The 20,197-nt window shown below is 35.4% G+C and overlaps 2 long non-coding RNA genes across 3 annotated transcripts in view; one reads left to right on the top strand and one right to left on the bottom strand.

Moving 5' to 3' along the window:
* Nucleotides 1–8,019: 8,019 nt before the first annotated feature.
* LOC143690244 (uncharacterized) overlaps nt 8,020–20,197 on the top strand; it is a 32,823-nt gene continuing 20,645 nt past the window's right edge. Inside the window, exons 1-2 of one of the 2 annotated variants that reach the window (XR_013179056.1) lie at nt 8,020–8,109; nt 15,396–15,624. This is a non-coding gene — a long non-coding RNA (uncharacterized LOC143690244). Of the gene's footprint in view, nt 8,110–11,825; nt 11,966–15,395; nt 15,625–20,197 lie in introns of those variants that run through there. The other variant, XR_013179057.1, reaches the window with a different exon arrangement.
* Nucleotides 8,919–11,695, bottom strand: LOC143690243 (uncharacterized). Its single transcript, XR_013179055.1, has 2 exons — nt 11,614–11,695; nt 8,919–9,074 (listed from the first exon to the last, which is right to left on the bottom strand). It is a non-coding gene; the product is annotated as an uncharacterized LOC143690243 (long non-coding RNA).

The raw sequence follows: 20,197 nt of genomic DNA, 5'->3' as shown, positions 1-20,197 counted from the left end.
ACAATCCCAAAACTGTTTTTGAAAATTTATATATCAGCTGAATCTTCTAGAAATCAATTTGTGTGTAATGACACAAAATACATCTTGGTTTTATCATAAAACTATTTATCTGTCGCAGTTTTGTTTGTAAAGCACATCTGTAACTGAAACACTTGCTAACCAATTCATAAAAGTTCCTGTTCAAAAGCTAAGGCATTTTCCAATTTTTGGATTCCAACATTTCTGTATAAACTTGACTTTCAAATCATGGAAACCACGAGCAAATTGAAGAATAAAATCATGTCATGATGCAGAATGAAATTTTCATTTTAATTTCCAAAATAGAACTCTTGCCATCCCCTTTTATGTGGGCCTTCATCATAACTAATATCTATTTTATTTGCTCTCTGATACTTAGGTGACTAGATCAGTGCTCTTTCAACTACTCCATTCCCATTGCTTTAGCACAGTTAATTCATCTTTAAGAATGGAGTCCTCATTGTTGAGAGGACAGTGATCTCTTCCAGGGCTGATATTCTAATGTGCATATATAAAACCTTAACACTTAATGTGTTGTCTGACGTATACCTTAAGACCAATGAACCCTGGGTGAATACATGCATTAATGAATGACAAATACCCTCTTGAGATCATTGTTTACTTCAATTGTAACGTATTTGTAATCCTTGAAAATAATAATAATAATAATTATATATTATTATGATAATATAATATAAAATACTAAAAAAGTTTTCCTCAAATGAAGAAAGAGAAAATAGAAATATGGAATACTGAATTTGGTGTCATTTGCAGTGTCATTTAATGTGTGCTTCTTTATATACTTCCTATAAAACTGGTTGTTAGACCTAAAGGCTCAAGAGGAATTCAGGTTTAAAAAATCTGGTTTTCTTTTTGCAATAATATTTCATTGATGGTTCTATGTTATTCCTATTGCATCATTTAAAAAGGGGCATTAGGTCTGGTTGCTCCACTTTTAGAGATGTGAAAACTAATCAGTGGGTTCAAGGAATGTCCGTTTAATCCATTTATTATAAAGTTCTCTATCATCCTTTAACCTAATGGTTTTAGCAGTCACTGATAATCTTTCACCAGATATATTATTTCACTAAAGTTTGGAAAATGTTGACTTTCCTAAGATTATTATTCTTTCTGAATGTATCTGTTCTACTGTAAAGATATTTTCCATATGAACTACTTATTACCTTGAAATATAGTTTTTATGGGAAAGGCAAACTAAACACTTTATTTCATTTATTTACCAATTTTCAGAATAATAAACTGCTACCCTAATAAATTACAAGTTGCATTTATTTTACTATCAATGAAGAATTCATAGATTTTTACACATTTGGCCTGTTTGTTTGTTTTTTTTTAACTTGTACACAAATATTTATAGTAGCCTTATTTATAATAGCCAAAAAGTGAAAACAACCCAAATGTATGCCAACTGATGGTTGGATAAATAAAATATGTTATATTCACATAATGGAATATTTGGCAATAAAAAAAATGAAGTGTGATACATGCTACACCAAAGATGAACTTTTTTTTTTCTATGCTATATGGTGGGGCGGGGGGGGTGTGTGTGTCACATTTCATTCTTTTTTTTTTTTAACATTTGTTCCCTCTATAATTTATTTTTTTCCATATGCTCTACTCGTCTGTTGACAAGGTAGATAAAAGGAGCATCCGACACAAGGTTTTCACAATCACACAGTCACATTGTGAAAGCTATATCATTATTCAATCATCATCAAGAAACATGGCTACTGGAACACAGCTCTACCTTTTCAGGCAGTTCCCTCCAGCTTCTCCACTACATCTTGAATAACAAGGTGATATCTACTTAACGCGTAAGAATGACCTCGAAGATAACCTCTCGACTCTGGAATCTCTCAGCTATTGACACTTTGTCTCATTTCACTCTTCCCCATTTTAGTCAAGAAGGTTTTCTCAATCCCTTGATGCTGAGTCTTAGCTCATTCTAGGATTTCTGTCCCACGTTGCCAGGAAGGTCCACACCCCTGTTTTATACAGTGCAGTCATAATCCTTTTTGGTACTCATTTTTTCCACTTTAGGCCAGTGAGAATGCTTTCAAGTTGGCTCCTGAAAACTTTTGATATGACCCCAGTAGTCTTGGATATCTCTTTGCTTTTAGTGCATATTTTCTATCCTAAATATGGAATGAGTTAGCTCTCTGAGGATCTCTGGATCCTTCTAGTAAGATATCACATTCAGAGACCACTGTCTGTGCAGTAGGATTGCTCATTGATAGTATGCTGCCATCGTTTCTAGGCCTTTTCAGTAGCAAAAGTTAGGAAATAAGTTGTGTGGGGTTTTTTGTTGTTACTTTCAGCAAAGGTAAAATAAATAAACTATGCTGTTATAACCAATTTAAACAAAAATTACATGATTTTCTTTTTTTTATGAGTTGCTAAAGGATTTCATAAGATTATAAACACTGTAGCTTTGTAACCTTAAAAGAAGAAAAGAAGGAGAGAAGAAAGTGAGTGAGCAAAAGAATGAAAGAAAGAAGGTAAGAAAGATGGAGAGGAAGGAAGGAAGGAAGGGAGGGAGGGAAGGAGGGAGGGGGAGGGATGATTTTCTTAATTTAATTGATTTTGTAATTACTCTGTCTTAAGCTTTACAAATCTTGGTTCCTAAATACATAAGTGCAATTGTTTATTTGCTTTATCCTCCAACATAAAATTAGCAGTTTCAATACAAAATTATCAACATTATTATGAAAAATCTAAATAACAATGCACTGCAATGTCTTTTATGATTCTCTTTTGTCCTTTGTATGAATCACACTAAGAATGTAAAGTCATATTACTGTGTTTTAAAGTTACTCAAAATAATTCTTCTCAATGTTCTATTCACTTCACATATTTTCATCACCAATATTTCAAATCTCTATTTTGAAGGTGAGGATATGAGTGTCTCTAACTTTTCTTCCATCTCTTCAAATTGCTATCTTAGACTTATTTCTAAAGGTTATAATTTCACTAGTAATGAGTAATCTGAGAAGGAAATCTAGAAAAAATTCCATTTACTATAGCAACCAAAAGAATCAAATATCTAGGAATAAATTTAAGTAAGAAATAAATTTAACCAAGGATTTGAAGGATTTATACTTGGAAAATTACAAACATTGTTAAAAGAAATCAAAGCTCTAAATAGAATGACATGCTGTGTTCATGGATTGGAAGCTTGAATATTATTAAGATATCAATTCCAATAAAAGGAATCTAGATTCAATGCAACCTCAATCAAAATTCCAATCGATTTCTTTGCAGAGATGGAAAAGCCAATCATCATATTTATAAGGAAGGTAAGAGACTTCCCTATAAATATTTCAAAACCATGTTGAAAATGAAGAACAAAGATGGAAGACTCACATCCTTGATTTTAAAACTTATTACAAAGCTATAGTAATCAAAACAGCACGGTACTGGCACCACGGCAAATGTATAGACAAATGGAACTAAATTAAAAGTTCAAAAATAAACCTGCACATCTATGGTCAATTGATTTTTGACAAGAGTGCCAAGTACACTCAGTGGAGAAAGAATAGTCTCTTCAATAAATGGTTCTGGGAAAACTTGATATCCATATGCAAAAGATAGAAGATGGAGCCCTTCCTCACACCACATACAAAAATTAAGCCAAAATAGATCAAAGACCAAAATATAAGAACCAAAATTCCTGGAAGGAAACATATGGAAGCATCTATAAGACTTCATATTAGGCAATAAGTTTCTTAGACAATACACCAAAAGTGCAAGGAACAAAAGAAAAAAATAGATAGCTGGGACTTCATTAAATTGTATTTGCTAAGGGTTTGATATATAGAATTTATAAAGAAATCCTAAAACATGACAATAAGAAGAAAATAACCCAATTAAAAAATGGGCAAAAGACTTGAATAGACGTTTCTCAAAAGAAAATATACAAGATGACCATAAAGTATATGAAATGATGCTCAACATCATTAGCCATTGGGGGAATGCAAGTCAAAACCACAATGAGATACCATGTCACACCAACTAGAATGACTATCATTAAAGAAATGAAAAATAACAGGTGTTGCAGATGATTTGGAGAAATAGGAATACTTTTCACTGTTGGTGGAAATGTAAAATAGTGAAGTCACTGTAGAAAACACTTTGGTATGTCCTCAGGAAGTTAAGTATAGAGTTATTCTTATGACCTGGTTATCCCACCTTTAGGTATTATTTTGGTTTGCTAATGCTGCCAGAATGCAATATACCAGGAATGGGTTGGCTTTTACAAAAGGAATTTATTTTATTACAAATTTACAATGTCCAAATTAAAGCATCCAGAGGAAGACACCTTGACTTTGAAGAAAGGCTGATCATATCTGGGGTTTCTCTGTCACATGGGAAGGCATACGGCAACATCTGCAGTCCTTCTCTCCTGGCTTCTGGGTTCAAATGCTCTCTCAGCTCCTTTTGCATCTCCAGATGTCTGCTCTCAGTGTCAGCTCTCCAAGCATCTCCAAGGATCTGTATCTCAGCTTCCTTCAAAATGTTTTTCTTTTATTAAGCCTACCTTGAATGGGCAGGGTCACTTGCATGGAAACAACCTAATCGAAAGGTCCCACCCAGTAATAAGTCTGCCTCCACAAGACTGGTATATAACAGCTTCAATCCAGCACAGGTATATAAGTGCTGGATAAGTGATAGCAGGGATTTGAACATGTATTTTCTTTTTTTTAAAGTTGTTGTTTTATTTATTTTTCTTCTGCCATTTTTTAAAATTTTTAACTTTTTTTTATTGTAAAGTATAACATATATACAAAGCAAAGAAATAAGAAAGCAATAGTTTCCAAAGCACTCTTCAACAAGTAGTTACAGGACAGATCCCAGAGTTTGTCATGGGCTACCATACAATCCTCTCCTATTTTTCCTTCTAGCTGTTCCAGAATATAGGAGGCTAAGGGGCTTAAATATTTTTTATCATCACAATTGACCTTTTTTCCTTCTATTTTTGTGAAAAATAACATACACACAAAAAGCTATAAATTTCAAAGCACAGCACCATAATTAGTTGTAGAACATATTTCAGTTTGACATGGGTTACAATTCCACAATTTTAGCTTTTTTTCACAATCACATAGTCACATTGCAAAAGCTATATCATTATAGATTCATCTTCTAGAAACATGGTTACTGGAAAACAGCTCTACAGTTTCAGGGACTTTCCTCTATCCTCTCTAATACATCTTAAATTAAGAAGGGGATATTTATAAAATGCGTAAGAATAACCTCCAGTATAACCTCTCGACTCTGTTTGAAGTCTCTCAGCCACTGACACTCTATTTTGTCTCATTTCTCTTTTTCCCCTTTCAGTCAAGAAGGTTTTCTCAATCCCTTGATGCTGAGGCCCAGCTCATTCTAGGATTTCTGTCCCACGTTGCCAGGGAGGTTTACACTCTGGGAGTCATGTCCCACATAGAGAGAGGGAGGGCAGTAAGTTTGCTTGCCGTGTTGGCTGAGAGAGAGACAGGCCACATCTGAGCAACAAAAGAGGTTCTCTGGGGTGACTCTTAGGCCTAATTAAGTAGGTGTGGTCTATCCTTTGTGTGGGTAAGTTTCATATGAACCAACCCCAAGATTGAGGACTCAGCCTATTGATTTGGTTGCCCCCACTCTTTGTGAGCATATCAGGAATTCTTCATGTGGGGAAGCTGAATTTTCCCCCTGTCTACCCATTCCCCCAAGGGGACTTTGCAAATACTGCTTTATTTACTGTTCAAATCACTCTGGGATTTATCAGGTGATCACTCTGAACAAACCTACAAAATCTCATGCCCTATTTAAGGTTCCATATATTTTCACACTGATGTTCATAGCAGTAGTATTCATATTTTCCAAAAGATGGAATCAACCCAATTTCCATCAACCTATGAATGGATACACAAAATGTGGTGGATATATATATATTGTAATATTATTCAGCCATAAAAAGTAATGAGGTTCTGATGCATGTGATAACATGCGTAAACCCTAAAGACACATGTTGAGTGAAATAAGCCAGACCCAAAAGGACAAATATTATATGTTTTCACTGATATGAAATAATTAGTATAAGGAAATTCATAGAACCAGAAACTATAATATAGTTTATCAGGAGCTGGGGTGAGGGTAGGAAATGAGGAGCTGTATTTAATTGGCATAGAATTTCTGTTTGGGATGATGGAAAGTTTTATTAATAGATGGTGGTAACAGTAGGACCACATTGTGCATATAATTAACACGACTGAATTATATACTTAATGTGATTAAAAGAGGGAAATTTTAGGTTGTATATATGTAACCAGAACAAAATTTTTAAAAAGAACCATAGAGCTGTACAACACTAAGAGTGAATTCTACTGTAAATTATGGACTGCAGGTAACAATACAATTATAATAATATTGCTTCATCAATTGTAACAAAGGTACACACTAATGCAATGTTAAAAATAGGTAAAACTCTGTGTGTGTATATGGAGTGGTTTATGTGAACTCTACATTTTCTGCATGAGTTTTCTATAAACCTATAGCTACTCTAATAAAAAATAAATTCAAAAACACAAATACATGCATGTAGGCTAAAGCAAAAATAATGTTCTTCATTCATCCATTAATTCAAGAAATATTTCTTTGTGATAAGCCCTATAAATGCATGGCATTCCGAAATAAAGTGCATGTTCTTATTTTCAAAGGGCTCATTTTAATCAGGAGTGCATGTATTTTCTGAACAAATACTCTGGTAATTTCTCAGTCACGATATACTTTTCTGGTGCTGTAATTTTTGTCAGAACTGTCCTCAGAGCCTCCGCTATCATTTGTAGAAGCTGCATAACCTGAAGGCTGGCCTTTGAAACTGCCAGAAGAGTCACAATATCCTTTTCTTTATCTAACTGGTTATTTAAAACTTCTCTCTCTGCCATGGCTGAGAAATGGCTGTTCATAACAAAGGCTGGAAAAGATGCCAAAGGTAAAATAACCTTTTTCTCTTGATCTTTTTTTTCAAGTTACTAAGCTGCTGCATCCATTATCTCAGTGCTTCTAACCACCCAGGGAGGAAGCAGAGCGCGTGTCACTCCTTCACTGAGCGTGTGAAGAAACAGAAGCCCAGGGAGATAAACTATCTGGCTCAAGGGTTATAAATGCAAAATTAGGTCAAAAATCCCAATTGCATCTTCTGGACCATTTTTCCAGTGACATTTTAATACAGCTAGAAGGACCAGTTGAGAGACAGAAAAAGCAATGTAATAATCTCACTTTGCCTTCTGTTTTTAGCTCTACCTATGGAGTCAGCTGTGCCCTGTGTTCAGAGAACAATTTTGAACCTCAGAATTGTAAGGAGAATGAAGCAACTAGGTTCAGGGAGCAGGAATGAGGTGGCAGCAGGGATCCAGGCAGCTCAGTCTTCTTACTGCTGCTGCTCTAATATCTTTCTATCCCAATTTATTAGTGCCTGAGTCCTTTCTCTTGGGTCCCACTCTCTCTATGTCTAGCTGTCCAGCTCTATCTATCTGCATCCCTGACATTTGCTTCCATGTCACTTAATTGCTGTTCATTTAGATGTTCACTGACTGTTACCGCCACTCTGCCTGACGAACAGTAGGTACTTAATAAAAATGTGTTAGACCAGTATATGAATGAATAGATGTATGCCCCTAATCTGGAATTTTCTTCTGTCTTGTTTATAAAACTTCACTTATGCCATTTTCTTCATCTCTTAATGGCTTCCTTAATTTATTATCTCATATACTGATGTGTGTATATTCCTAGAAGTATAATAGTAGGTAGGGGTTTTTGGTTGTAAGCAAAGGAAATTATACCTGCTGTGCTAAAGAATAAATAAAAATATTTTAATGAAATAGATAAATTTGTGTGAATAACATAATGATTCCAGAAATGAAGGAAGAGTAAAAGAATCAGGTTCACTAGGAGCAGGAAGGAGGTGGTCCCTGGAATCCAAGTAACTGAATTTAACTGACAGCCTTGTCCGCGTGCCGCTGCTGTGGTAATTCAGCTCCATTTAGTTCTCAGTCCTTGGGTTGGTATGTCCAGGATGCAAAGTCCCAGAGAGTAAGTGTGATTCATCTAGCATTTGATCATACACTGTGGCCCTATCTGGAAGAATACCTTGGACAAAAGTCCCCTGAGATAGCAGACAATTCTTTTTCCCCAAAGAATTCACACCACTGTGACCAAATAAGGGGAAATGGATTGTAATCATCCACTTCACAGAGTATACTTTGCAAGAGCAATGACCTGAAATTAGGAAACCTAAGTTCAGATTTCAACATTTCTACCATTCAGCTGTGTGAATGCAGCATGTTATTTCATTTGCTGGAGTTCAACTTCATTTACAGAATAAGGAGCTTGGGTTAGAAAATACCTAATGCGTTTGTTCCTTGTTTGCCCTAAAACTGTGTTTGTCTAATTTCAGGAGGTTATCCCTGGGTGAATAAGTCCAAGCTATCAAGTTTATTTGTTATTGGTCTTATAGACTGTGATGATTTCCCCTGCTTCTATTCAGATGCATCTTTGATTACCTACCCGTTCTTGTGCCATACACCCTCTCATCCCTGGCTCACCATTCTATGCTGACCCCAATATACCTCCTTAGTCATGGATTTCCTGTGTTCAGTTCATTCTATTCTGGCATATAGTATTATATATCTCCTCAATACTGTCTGAAGACTGATTTCCTAATTTCTTTTTCACCAACAAACAATACAGAAGCTATTTGCTTATTTTTTCCTCTAGAACTTAATCAAATTGACAGCAATGTTTTCAAGCTTATTTTTCCCACCGTTAATTAAACTCTTTAAAAACTCTTTTCATTGAATAAAAAGTTGAGACACCCTTTTTCTCATCCTCTTTGCACCTGGTTCATCTTGATACCAACAGTAATTTATTCTTTAATGCATTCAACATTTATGTGGGCTGAGGTTGAATTGGTTGTATGGATTGCCACTGAGCAAAATATATTCTTACTCCTTTATCTTCATATACTATTCATTTTGTCGTGGGCACTGACTCGGTCTCTGTTACAAAAGAAAAGATATGGAAGGTAATATCCTTACCCTGTAAGATCTTACACCTTAAGATTTTCTAGAAGAAATGAAACTTAAAGCTCCCTAAAGTACAAAGCTAAATATTATGAATATCTGAGACAGTAGCAACGTAGTGCTGCCAAGTATAAAGAGAGAAATGATTGCTACTCAGGTTTATGGGATAAGGGAGCATTTGAACTGAGATCCAAGTAAAGAGAGAACTGATTTGTTTACTTCCACTCTTGCATCCCAATAATTTATTCCCCAAAGAGGAATGTCTACCAACATGTTAATCAAATAACCTGTTAATGATTCTTTTGCATATGATATTCTGATGAATTCTCAAAGTGCTTGGAATAAAATCCCCATCTTTACAGTGGCTTACAAGACCTACTTCACCTGGTTTTTTCATCTATCATTCTTATCTCAAATATTATTTTCCAGCCAAGCTGACCTTGTAAGCCTTGTATACAGCAAAAGACATTGGCTAAAGGACATTTGTCCTTGCTGTTTTTTGCCCAGATCTCTCTGTCCCAGATATTTATATGACCAGCATCTTTGTGTGTGTGATTTAGTTCTCACCCTAAATATCACAGTTTCAGTAAGCCTTCCATGACCCCAATCTGAATTAATGCAACTCCAATTCTATTACATCACTGCTTCTTTCAAACTATGTGAAAGTTTTTCCCTTATTTATTTGTTCACCTTTAAAATTTTTGCCTTCCCCAAACCAGAATTTTATTAGCAGCCTTTAATATGTGGGAGCATAATTCTTAGTAATGTTTAACTTTACCTAATCCTGAATTTATTAATCTTAGGACTTGATTACACAATTGTTTAAAAATTCCTCCAAATAATCCTCTACGTAATTTAATAAATCAAAATTTGTGAATTTAGCAAAGTAAATTATTCCAAATATGTAAATATTGTTTGTTAAAAAAACACTTCTAAGCACTTTACATTTTAGGTTATTAACAACATTTTAAATCCTTTTAAAACAATAAACAATGCAATAATTAGGGCTATAATAATCTTTATCAGATCTTTATAATATATATATATCACTTTAGACTAACCAGGTTTTGGAATATGGGATATGAAGAGTTTAATTCTTGGTTGGGACATGCCCCTGATGGAGCCATCTAAGGTAATTCTGGGCTGCTGATTATGAGTAAATTTCTTTATATAGTAAAATTCTACTCATTACATCATGTGACTTTTGTTTGCCTCTTTATAAAAGTTTAATTTTTCAAGACTTGATAGCTTTCTGAGAAATGAGATGTTCTTTAAAACTTTACTCTACTCATTGTCCTGTCATTTTGATGTATTAATGTGGTTTACTAGGACTCATTAAAATCTTATGTACTAATCTTATTAGTATTTTATTATAATTAGTTGGACCATCAAGAATTGTCAACTGCTAGGAGACGAAAGACTGTGTCTACATAGTTAACTCTACTCTTTTGTACATTTGATGAATTCATCATTTTAGGACACACTGTTGAACCTTCCTTTTACTTAGTTATTGGGTTGACTACTGAAGCTGAATTAACTGTAGATACCTTTTAATCTGATTAATTATATGTGTTGATTTCTTTTCTTGCTACTAATCTACTTTTGCTAAGATAATTTGGCTTTCTTATTATGTATTCTGCACTGATCAAAGAAAGTACATACCTAAACTTTATAAATATATATTTAATTAACATTTTATGTATGGGCACTTTCTCATATATTAAAGAAATAAAATATTAAACATATTCTATTGTATTCACTTTTTGTGTGTATTGTAATATCTTTGCATAACTAAATGTACACTTTTCTTATTTGAGCATTATTAGGAACTTACAGACATTCTTACACTCAACCTATTTAGTTAACTATTGTAATTATTATAGTCAATCTTATTTTAATGCTCAAAATGTATACATTCGGCCAATAAGGGCCCTGTAACTTGTCTAAGTTCATATCATCACTTCTGTTAACATTTTAAAAAGCCTCCTTGAGACTTAGCAACAACCCGTCTGGAATTTCTATTTCCTCATCTATAAAATAAGAAGCAAGAAATAGATGCTCCGGGTCCATACTGTCTTTTTTTCCCCTGCCCTATATTTTGGAATCATCTACCTTTCCAGGAGTACTGATTGTATGTGTGTATGTCTGTGTATGTGTATGTAGCATGAAGACCAAAATCTGGATGTCAGGTGATTATAATGAGAGTTAGGCTACTAGTAATAATTACAAAGTTGGAATTTATACATTTTGAAGTTCAAGAACTTAACACTGATTTTGCATTGAACGTGTCACATAGCTGCACCTTTATTATTTTATGGTTTGTGGTAGTGACCCTCCTATTTCCGACTACATCGGCAATGTGAGGTGCAAAAGGACAAAGGCCTTGCAATATGTAATATAATAAAATATATAGGAACTAGGATAGCAAAGCCTAAAACACATGGACAATATCTACCAGTAAAATAAACCTAGGTTAACTGTAAACCCTCAAATATGGAAAGAGAGTTCAAATTACCACTAAGAAGAAGAATCTCATGGTGTCAGCAATGATGTGAGAGAGCAGGAAGTCAAAGGTCCTGATGGCCATGAGAGCTGACGAATGCCCAAATCACCCACAGGCACTCACTGGTCATAGTATCAGGGCATTGTGAGGTTAGCAGATGGGGGTATGTGTGTATGGGGAAGCTTTGCAAAATTCCCAGAAAGAGCTAAGGGATCATGGTAAGCATGATGGTCAGGAGACGTCTGAGCTTTCTGAACTACCAATACTAACCAGCTAAAGTTCTCTTTCCAGGATCAAATTCTGCTCTGTGTAAAAAGTACTGTGAATAGAACTCCATTAGGAACAAAGGAAAGAAAAGGCTTGGGTAAATATTTGGGAAAATGAACCACAGTTAGCAGGTCTCAGGAAAATATCTGCTTTTGTTTTTTTAATGCTTTTTGAAAATAATAGAAGGAGAGTTAGAAACATGAAACTAGGAAAACTGTCTTGATTTGCCCTCCCTTTATAATACAGGCAAAATCATAACATATTCAAATAATAAACAAAAATTATGATCAAATTTGATGAAATTTATAATAATAATAATAATAAAGAGAAGAACAACATTCTTATAGTCAATGAAGTCATGCCAGAAAGAAATCTGCATAGAAATAGATGAAATCTGCAACCATATTTTCAAAGTTAGATATAAGGACTTAAGAAAATGTTAGTAGCTATGAAACAACATAAATCACAATTGTAAAATTCAGAAATGAGATCATTGTGGAAATGGATAGCAAGATCTGAAATTTGCGCTCATAAGACATAGAAAATGATGAATAAGACAAAAAGTCATTTCAGAATTAAAAAATAAATCAGGAAGAACCCAAGAGGGACTCAATAAGCAGATAATTTTTTTAAGAGAAATAAAAAGTAAAAAGCAGAAAGTATTAAAGAGTATTTGAGAGACAATGATAGTTAAATCTAACAGCAAAGTAAACCCAACATACACATAAAAAGGGATCCTTAAGACAAAAACTAAAGAAATAGGTGAAAACAAATACAAGAAAATGAAAATCAAGACAACGTCTCAGAAATAAAAGATGGCCATATTGAAAGGAAACACTATTCCAGCTTATAAAATAGCTAGTGCCTTTCTGAGCTTGTTCCTTTCTTGTAATATGTTGCTCAATGTAGTCAATGGCAACTGATTCGTGCTGCTAACATTGTCTTTCAACCCCTCTCCCAAGGGCTTCACTTCTAATAGGTAAATTATCTGCCTCCTAATTTTTTGCCTGTGACAAGTTTATCATATTTTTGGTTCAGCATGACATAGAAATTTTTTTTTCCACTGACTACCACCAATCCCTAACGCCAAATGCCATATTTTTGTTATTGTAGAACTGTAATTCTGGTACCAATCCTGCGTTAGTCAAGATAGATTGGGTCATGCTGTGGTAACACACACTCCCATAATTTCAGTGATTTAATAAGGCTTATTTCTCATACTATGTCCTTTTACAAGTTGGCCGGAGGCTCTGCTTCATGGTTTTCTTATTCGCAGACCCAGACCACCCTCCGGATCATTGTCAGTAGCCAAGAAAAAGGGAAAGTGATAGAGAACCTTGGATCAGTAATTAACTGTCAACCAAGAAGTCACCCATGTCCTTTCTGATAACTCATTCATAACAACTAGAAACATGGCCCTGCCTAAGCACAAAGGGATCAGGAAAGTATTTGCATCCTGAGTCTGAAAGGCAGATGAACAGAAGTAATTAACAAACAGCATTAATTTTCAACACAAATGAGAACAATTGTTATTTTTTTTTTAACATGGCCAGGCACTAGGAAACGAACCCAGGTCTCCGGCATGGTGGTGAGAACTCTACCACTGAGCCGCCATCGCACCACCCAACAATTGCTATTTTACACCTAACAATATACTTTAGAATTTTTCCTATCAGCACATATTTATATTACTTTTCATAGCTACATACTAATCCATTGTACGGCTAGGCCTTAATTTATTTAGCCTTTTTGCCACTAAAAGAATATTTAGGTTGTTTTGGTATAAATATTACTCTATTGAATATTTTTTGTGCATAAATATCTTTCCATATATGGCAGTGTATCTTTAATATACGGGAAAGAAAAAAGCTGCCCTTGACACCTGGAAACTGGCCTGACTCTTAAGAGCAGGCCTCAGTGTTGGTCAAACATGGCCTGACACTCAGAGCTAGGTCACGTTGTTCTCCTGGGGGATATAAGCAATGTGGCAGAGCACCAACATCAGACAGGGTCTCTTGGTTCATGATAAAATGAGATAAAGGAAGACAACCTCATAATTTTGTCAAATCAGAGACAAAAACAAAGGCACTGAACAAACCACACAATACTAAGCATGCTTTCTTCCCCTTATTAGAGCCAACTGATCTAACTCTTTCTAGAGTGTTAGTTCATTCAGGTCTGCCCTCCCCATAGATAAGATTAATAGAAATACACAATCAGAATAATTTCTGGCTCTTAATAAAATAATAACTCAATCCAGAGCAAAGCCCTGCTTCCTTGCACCTTCCCCCAAATCATCCGAAATCCAGTTCTATAATAAGGTGTTAGAAAAGGCACCTTCCTGACATATTTCTTTCACAGTTCTCCAAGGTATGCATTCTTTGTTGCTGTAATAAGTAATAATTCCAATTAGTTCAAGTACAGTTGTGTCTTGATGGTCTTAGGCTGGAAGGCTTTGGCACATGCAATCCTTGAAATCAAATTACTTGGACAGAAGATTGTATAGTTTAATTTTGTGAGATTTGCTGATTGTCTTTCAAAGAAATTTCACCAATTTATACTCCCAACAGTGTTGAATGAGAATATTTGTTACCCCATACTTTTGCCACACTCCATAACATCAAACTTTTTATCTTTGTTAATCTTATGTATGAAAAATATCACCCACTTCTTTTGATTTGCATTTCTTTAACTATAATGGAAATTAAGCCTTTTAAAATATTTTAAGCCATTTTTCTTCATAACTTTTGTGGTTTCCTATTGGGTTTGTTTATGTTTCTTTTTTATTTATGAGAGCTCTTTAAACATTAAGCTTATTATTTCCTTGTGTGTCATATCTGTTGCAAATATGTTACCAGTTTGTTATCTGTTTACATTTAATAAGATTATGTTATTGTAGAAATGTGGAATTTTAAGGTCTATGTAGTCAAATTTATCCCAGTACTCCTTTCTGATTTGTGGCCTTTACATTTTGACTAGAAAGGTTTTACTCACTTTAAGATCATAAAAATAAAAATTCTCCCATGTTTTCCTTTACTTTTACAATGGATATTTTCTGTTCCTATACTTGATATGCCTGTAGCACTTGCCCTTATTGCCCACACCTTCTTCATAGAAATTTTCACATTTATTGGCACCATATTTTCTTTGTTTTTCCCTACCAACTTGGTGTCTTCTTTTTATTTTTCAGTTTCTTAGTAGTTTTCCCCTACTTTGGTAGATATCTATTGCTTATAGCTCTGAGTTCATTTCCCCTTTTTTTTATGGCAGTGAAACCTAAAGAATTTGTTGTGAACTTACCCTCTCCTAGTCTCAGCTATGTTTCATTTGGTGGCATTGTTGCAGGGAATCTCTGAATGGCTTAAGTTAAATGGTGATTTCATTTCCTGGCCATACTAGTCCAAGATAGAGTCTATAAACACTTTGGAGCTAGTGAGATCCAAGGAGACACTTTATGTGCTCTGTTTGGAAAGAGAGATTTACTCTCTCTTCTGCAGGAGTAAAGAACTCCTTTCTTCCCTTAGTAGGTATAGTTTAGAGATATGAAGTCTGGAACCACAGCAACCATTTTTCAACTATAATAGACAAACTTATCTACTGAATACTATGCCTGAGTATTTTTGACTGAGCATAAAGAAAACTCCTTGGAAGGCTGAGAAAAGGAATGGAGAGAAATGATGTTGACATCTCTTGAACTGCCAGATACAGCCCTGCCTGAACTCAGACCTCCATCTGGACTTTCTACTTACATAAACAGTAAGTACTCCCTTCTTTTAAAAAGCCAATTTGAGTAGAATTTTTTGTCACTTGCAACCAAAAGATTCCTGACATTCTTTTTTCTATCCATTATCTGTTCATGTTCCTAACAGTTCAGACTTCTAATTTCATTTCACTCCAAGTTAGATGCACATCTGGTTGACTATGGGCAGGTTCTGGTTCATGACTACTTTCTTTTTGGTCTACACAGAATAGACCTACAGAATGTAATTTTCCCTTTAATTAGAATTCATTACCAATATTTAAAATTGGAAAAAAGTTCTCATAACCATGCGGATTTAAGAGAAGGTTTTATAACACTAGATCTACAATTCCAACAATTGGCTAGAACTCAACAGCAACTGCTCTATGTAAATGAGTAGTATTGGCTCCAGCTTTCCACAGTTCCCACACTTCTACTAACTACTGTGTTAGTCAGGGTTCTCTAGGGAAACAACCAACAGGAGATATCTTTAAATAGTATGAGATTTTATAAAAGTGTCTCACATAACTGTGCACACGCACAAGTCCAAATTCCGTAGGGCAGGCTGCAGGCTTGCACTCCAATGAAGATCTTCAATGAAATCTTCAGGAAAGGCTGGCTAGCTGAAGCAGAAATGAAAGTTCTCTTTTCTGACTGCTGAAACTATCACCTTAAAAGCCATCAACTGATTAGATTAAGCATCCCTCATTGTGAGAGACAGTCCCCTTAACCGATTGCAGGTGTAATCATCTGCAGATGCAATCAACATACTGATGATTCAAGTCCACAAAATGTCCTTGCAGCAACAGATAGGCCAGTGCTTGCTTGACTAGCAACGGGTCACCTCACCTGGCCAAGCTGACACATGAACCTAACCATCACAATTACCTTACACCAGGCATGCTTTCCTTGATTATTTGCCTGTCTGGTTTCCCTAGGCTTTTGTGATCCCTCGTCTTTTTTGGTGAGCATGGTAGAAAGGCTGATGGGAGGGGGAGAGGGTCCAGATTTGTTTCAATGTGGAACATGAGATGATGACCCCTAGAGGATATTTTAGTGCTTCAGACTAATTTCTATCTTTTCAAAGTATTCAGTGAATTGCTGTTCCTACAGGGAGTCCTGCATTTAAAAAAAATCAGGGCGTTGAAAATCAAAGTTTTAAAAAAATTGAGAAGTTATTATGTTTCCAACAACTGTAAAATGCAAAGGCAATTAAAATAAGAAGCATAAAGTTATTTTCTTCTGCTTAATTTGATACCTTATATATGCATAAAACCCATCTCATGATTGAATGAAACTTTAATGAATGTGCTAATGGTGGCATAACGCTTAAACTTAAGAAGATCTAAAAATATCACACCATTCTTATCACCAACATGTTCTACTTTATACAAATCCAGCTTGACTGAGTTTAAATGACACTTAGTGGCACACTTTGTAAAAGCTATACTAACAAGCAAATGTATCTGCAAGATGTTATCAGCCCCTCCATGCAAGAGAATGAAATCAGTCCTTGGCCAGTAACATAACTGGGGGTATTGTTTCCCTCGTCAAGTCAAAGGGAACAGGGATATTTTCTAAGAGAGCCCAAATTCTTTCCTGCCAATGACGAGGCACTCTGACTCCTGGTGGATTATAGCAAGCAGCTGTTACAGTGAAATTATACAGATAAGAGCTTTCTTTTTTAAAATAAAAATCTGTTACTCTTAAAACTTTGTTTTTGCATGATACAGGACTTTGAATAGTATGTAGTCTTGGTTTTCTTTATAACCGTACTCTAATATTATCACATATAAAAATGTACTTTGCTAAATACTGCATAAATATTTTATTAATGTCATTTATGTATTATTTTCTTTGAAGAAAGATGTGTTTATTTCTTTCTTTGTATTAAGATTCAAGTTAAAGACCTATAAATTTTGTGATGGTTTGGAGGCTGTATGTACTCCAGAAAAGATCATGTCCTTTTAATCCCTTCCTGTGGGTGTAAACCTATTGTGGGTGGGACCTTTTGATTAGGTTATTTCAGTCGAGATGTGGATGAGTGTTAATCCTCTATATGGAGTCCTTTATAAGAGGATAAATGACAGAAAACACAGAAAAAAAAAGCCCCAGAGAAGTTCAGAGAGAGGGTGTTCTAGTTTGCTATCTGCCGAAATGCAATATACCAGAAACAGAATGGCTTTTAAAAAGGGGAATTTAATGAGTTGCTAGTTTACAGTTCCAAGGCTGAGAAAATGTCCCAATTAAAACAAGTCTATAGAAATGTCCAATCAAAGGCACCCATGGAAAGGTACCTTGGTTCAAGAAGGCTGATGAAGTTCAGGGTTTCTCTCTTAAGTGAGAAGGCACATGGCGAATACAGTCAGAGCTTCTCTCTCAGCTGGAAGGGGACATGGTGAGCACGGTCAGGGTTTGTCTCTCATCTGAAGGGTACATAATGAACATGGCATCATCTGCTAGCTTTCTCTCCTGGCTTCTGGTTTCATGAAGCTCCCTGGGAGGCGTTTTTCTTCTTCAACTGCAAAGGTCGCTGGCTCATGGACTCTCTGCTTTGTGGAGCTGCAGCATTCTCTGTTCTCTCTCTGAATCTCCCATTCTCCAAAATGTTTCCTCTTTTATAGGACTCCAGTAAAGCAATCAAGACCCACCCAAATGGGTGGAGACATGTCATTTCCTAATCCAGTTTAACAACTACTCTTGACTAAATCACATCATCCAGGGAGATGATCTGATTACAGTTTCAAACATAGAGTATTGAATAGGGATTATTTTACCTTTATGAAATGGGATTTTGATCAAAACATGGCTTTTCTAGGGGGAATATATCCTTTCAAACAAGCACAGAAGGACACAGAAGCTGAGAGAAACAGAAGCTAGAAGACAGAAACATGCAGAAGCTTGGATAAGAAGCCACTGAAGCCAGAAGATGGAAGGAAGCAATAAAACCTGGGAGAGAAGGATCAGCAGAGGTTGCCATGTACCTTGTTACCTGAGAGAGGAGGCTGAGCTCTCTGGTAGCTGATCTTCACAGAAGGTATTGGCCTATTGATAGCTTAATTTGGACATATTCATGGCCCTAGAACTATAAAATTGTAAGCTAATAAATCCCCATTGTGAAAAGCCACCCTGTTTCTGATTTATTGCATCTTGTCAGTTTTAGCAAACCAAAACAATATTTTCCGTGTAAAAAATCGAATCCTATCATTGGTGAGTTGGGAATTGATGAAAAGGAAAAGAGAAATCAAAGTCTACCAAACCACGGGAAAAGCTGCTGAGTGTTTATAATGTGTCAAGCATAGTACTAAAAACTCTATACCTTTCTCATGGAGTCTTCATAACATATCTTCACAAAACGCATTTTAATTGCTCAAGATGTCCAGAAGGGTTTGAAATGTTCTTCTCTTATAGGGGCAAGTGGTTTCTCTCACAGGGCTCCAGGCCCAAACATCAATAGGAAGATACAAAGAATGTTCAAGTAGGAGGTACATTTACTCACTAGATTAAATAGCATCCAGTAACATGTGACTTTCTCTAGTATTTTCCTTTAGTTTCTCCTTTTGTCAAGTGTTATGTAAATACTTAAACCCAGATGAACCTTCCTAATCTATATACTGCCTTTGTGCAAATTAGATAAAGGCTCCTCTGGGCAGGCTGGGCACGGGCAGGGAGCAGGAGCTGCATTTCAGTTCACTATGTCAGGAGGCCTCATGTGGAACACAAAATGTAACACCATTTCTTATGTCTGTGGCTGAGGAAAATTAAATGAAAAGTGAAAATAATCCAACAAAGTCAGAGCAGCAGCCTCCAGCATCATTGTGCTAGTGGCATAAATATCTGTTCCGGCCCTCAAAAAGAAGCTGAACCACAGGATCAGCCTGTGAGGTCCAGTGACCCCTCTTCAGGTAGAGATTATTTTTCGTTTGATAGATTTGTAAATTCCAAATTTACTTTTTTTCTGATTTTAATATTTTTATTGTAAAAACTTAACATACAAGCACTCTTGACATACAGACACTCCATACATGGTGTACAATCAGGAGCTCACAATGTTACACATGGTTGTGTATCGTTTTTTTAAACATTTGCATCACGCCAGCAAAAGAAAGAAAAAAGAAAATAGAAAAAACTCATACATACCATAACCCTTATCCCTCCCTCTCATTGACCACTAGTATTTCAATCTACTCAACTTATTCTAACCTTTGTTCCCCCTATTATTTATTTTTTACCCATAAATAAGAAATGGATAATTTTTTTTTTTTTTTTTTTTTTTTTTTTGCATGGGCAGACACCAGGAATCAAACAAACCTGAGTCTCTGGTATGGCAGGCAAGTACTCTGTCTGCTGAGCCACCATGGCCCACCCGATCCATATTTTTTACTCATCTGTCTATACCATAGATAAAAGGAATATCAGACACAAGGCTTCATAATCGCACAGTCACATTGTAAAAACTATATCATTATAAAATTATCTTCAAGAAACAAACCTCCTGGAACACAGCTGTACAGTTTCAGGTACCCCTCTAGCCACTCCAATATACACAAACTAAAAAAGGATATCTATATAATGCATAAGAATAACCTC

Source organism: Tamandua tetradactyla, chromosome 7 (genome assembly GCF_023851605.1).
Source record: "Tamandua tetradactyla isolate mTamTet1 chromosome 7, mTamTet1.pri, whole genome shotgun sequence".
Lineage (NCBI taxonomy): Eukaryota > Metazoa > Chordata > Mammalia > Pilosa > Myrmecophagidae > Tamandua > Tamandua tetradactyla.
The sequence above is the reverse complement of the archived record's forward strand: the minus strand, read 5'-3'. Positions and strand labels throughout refer to the sequence as shown.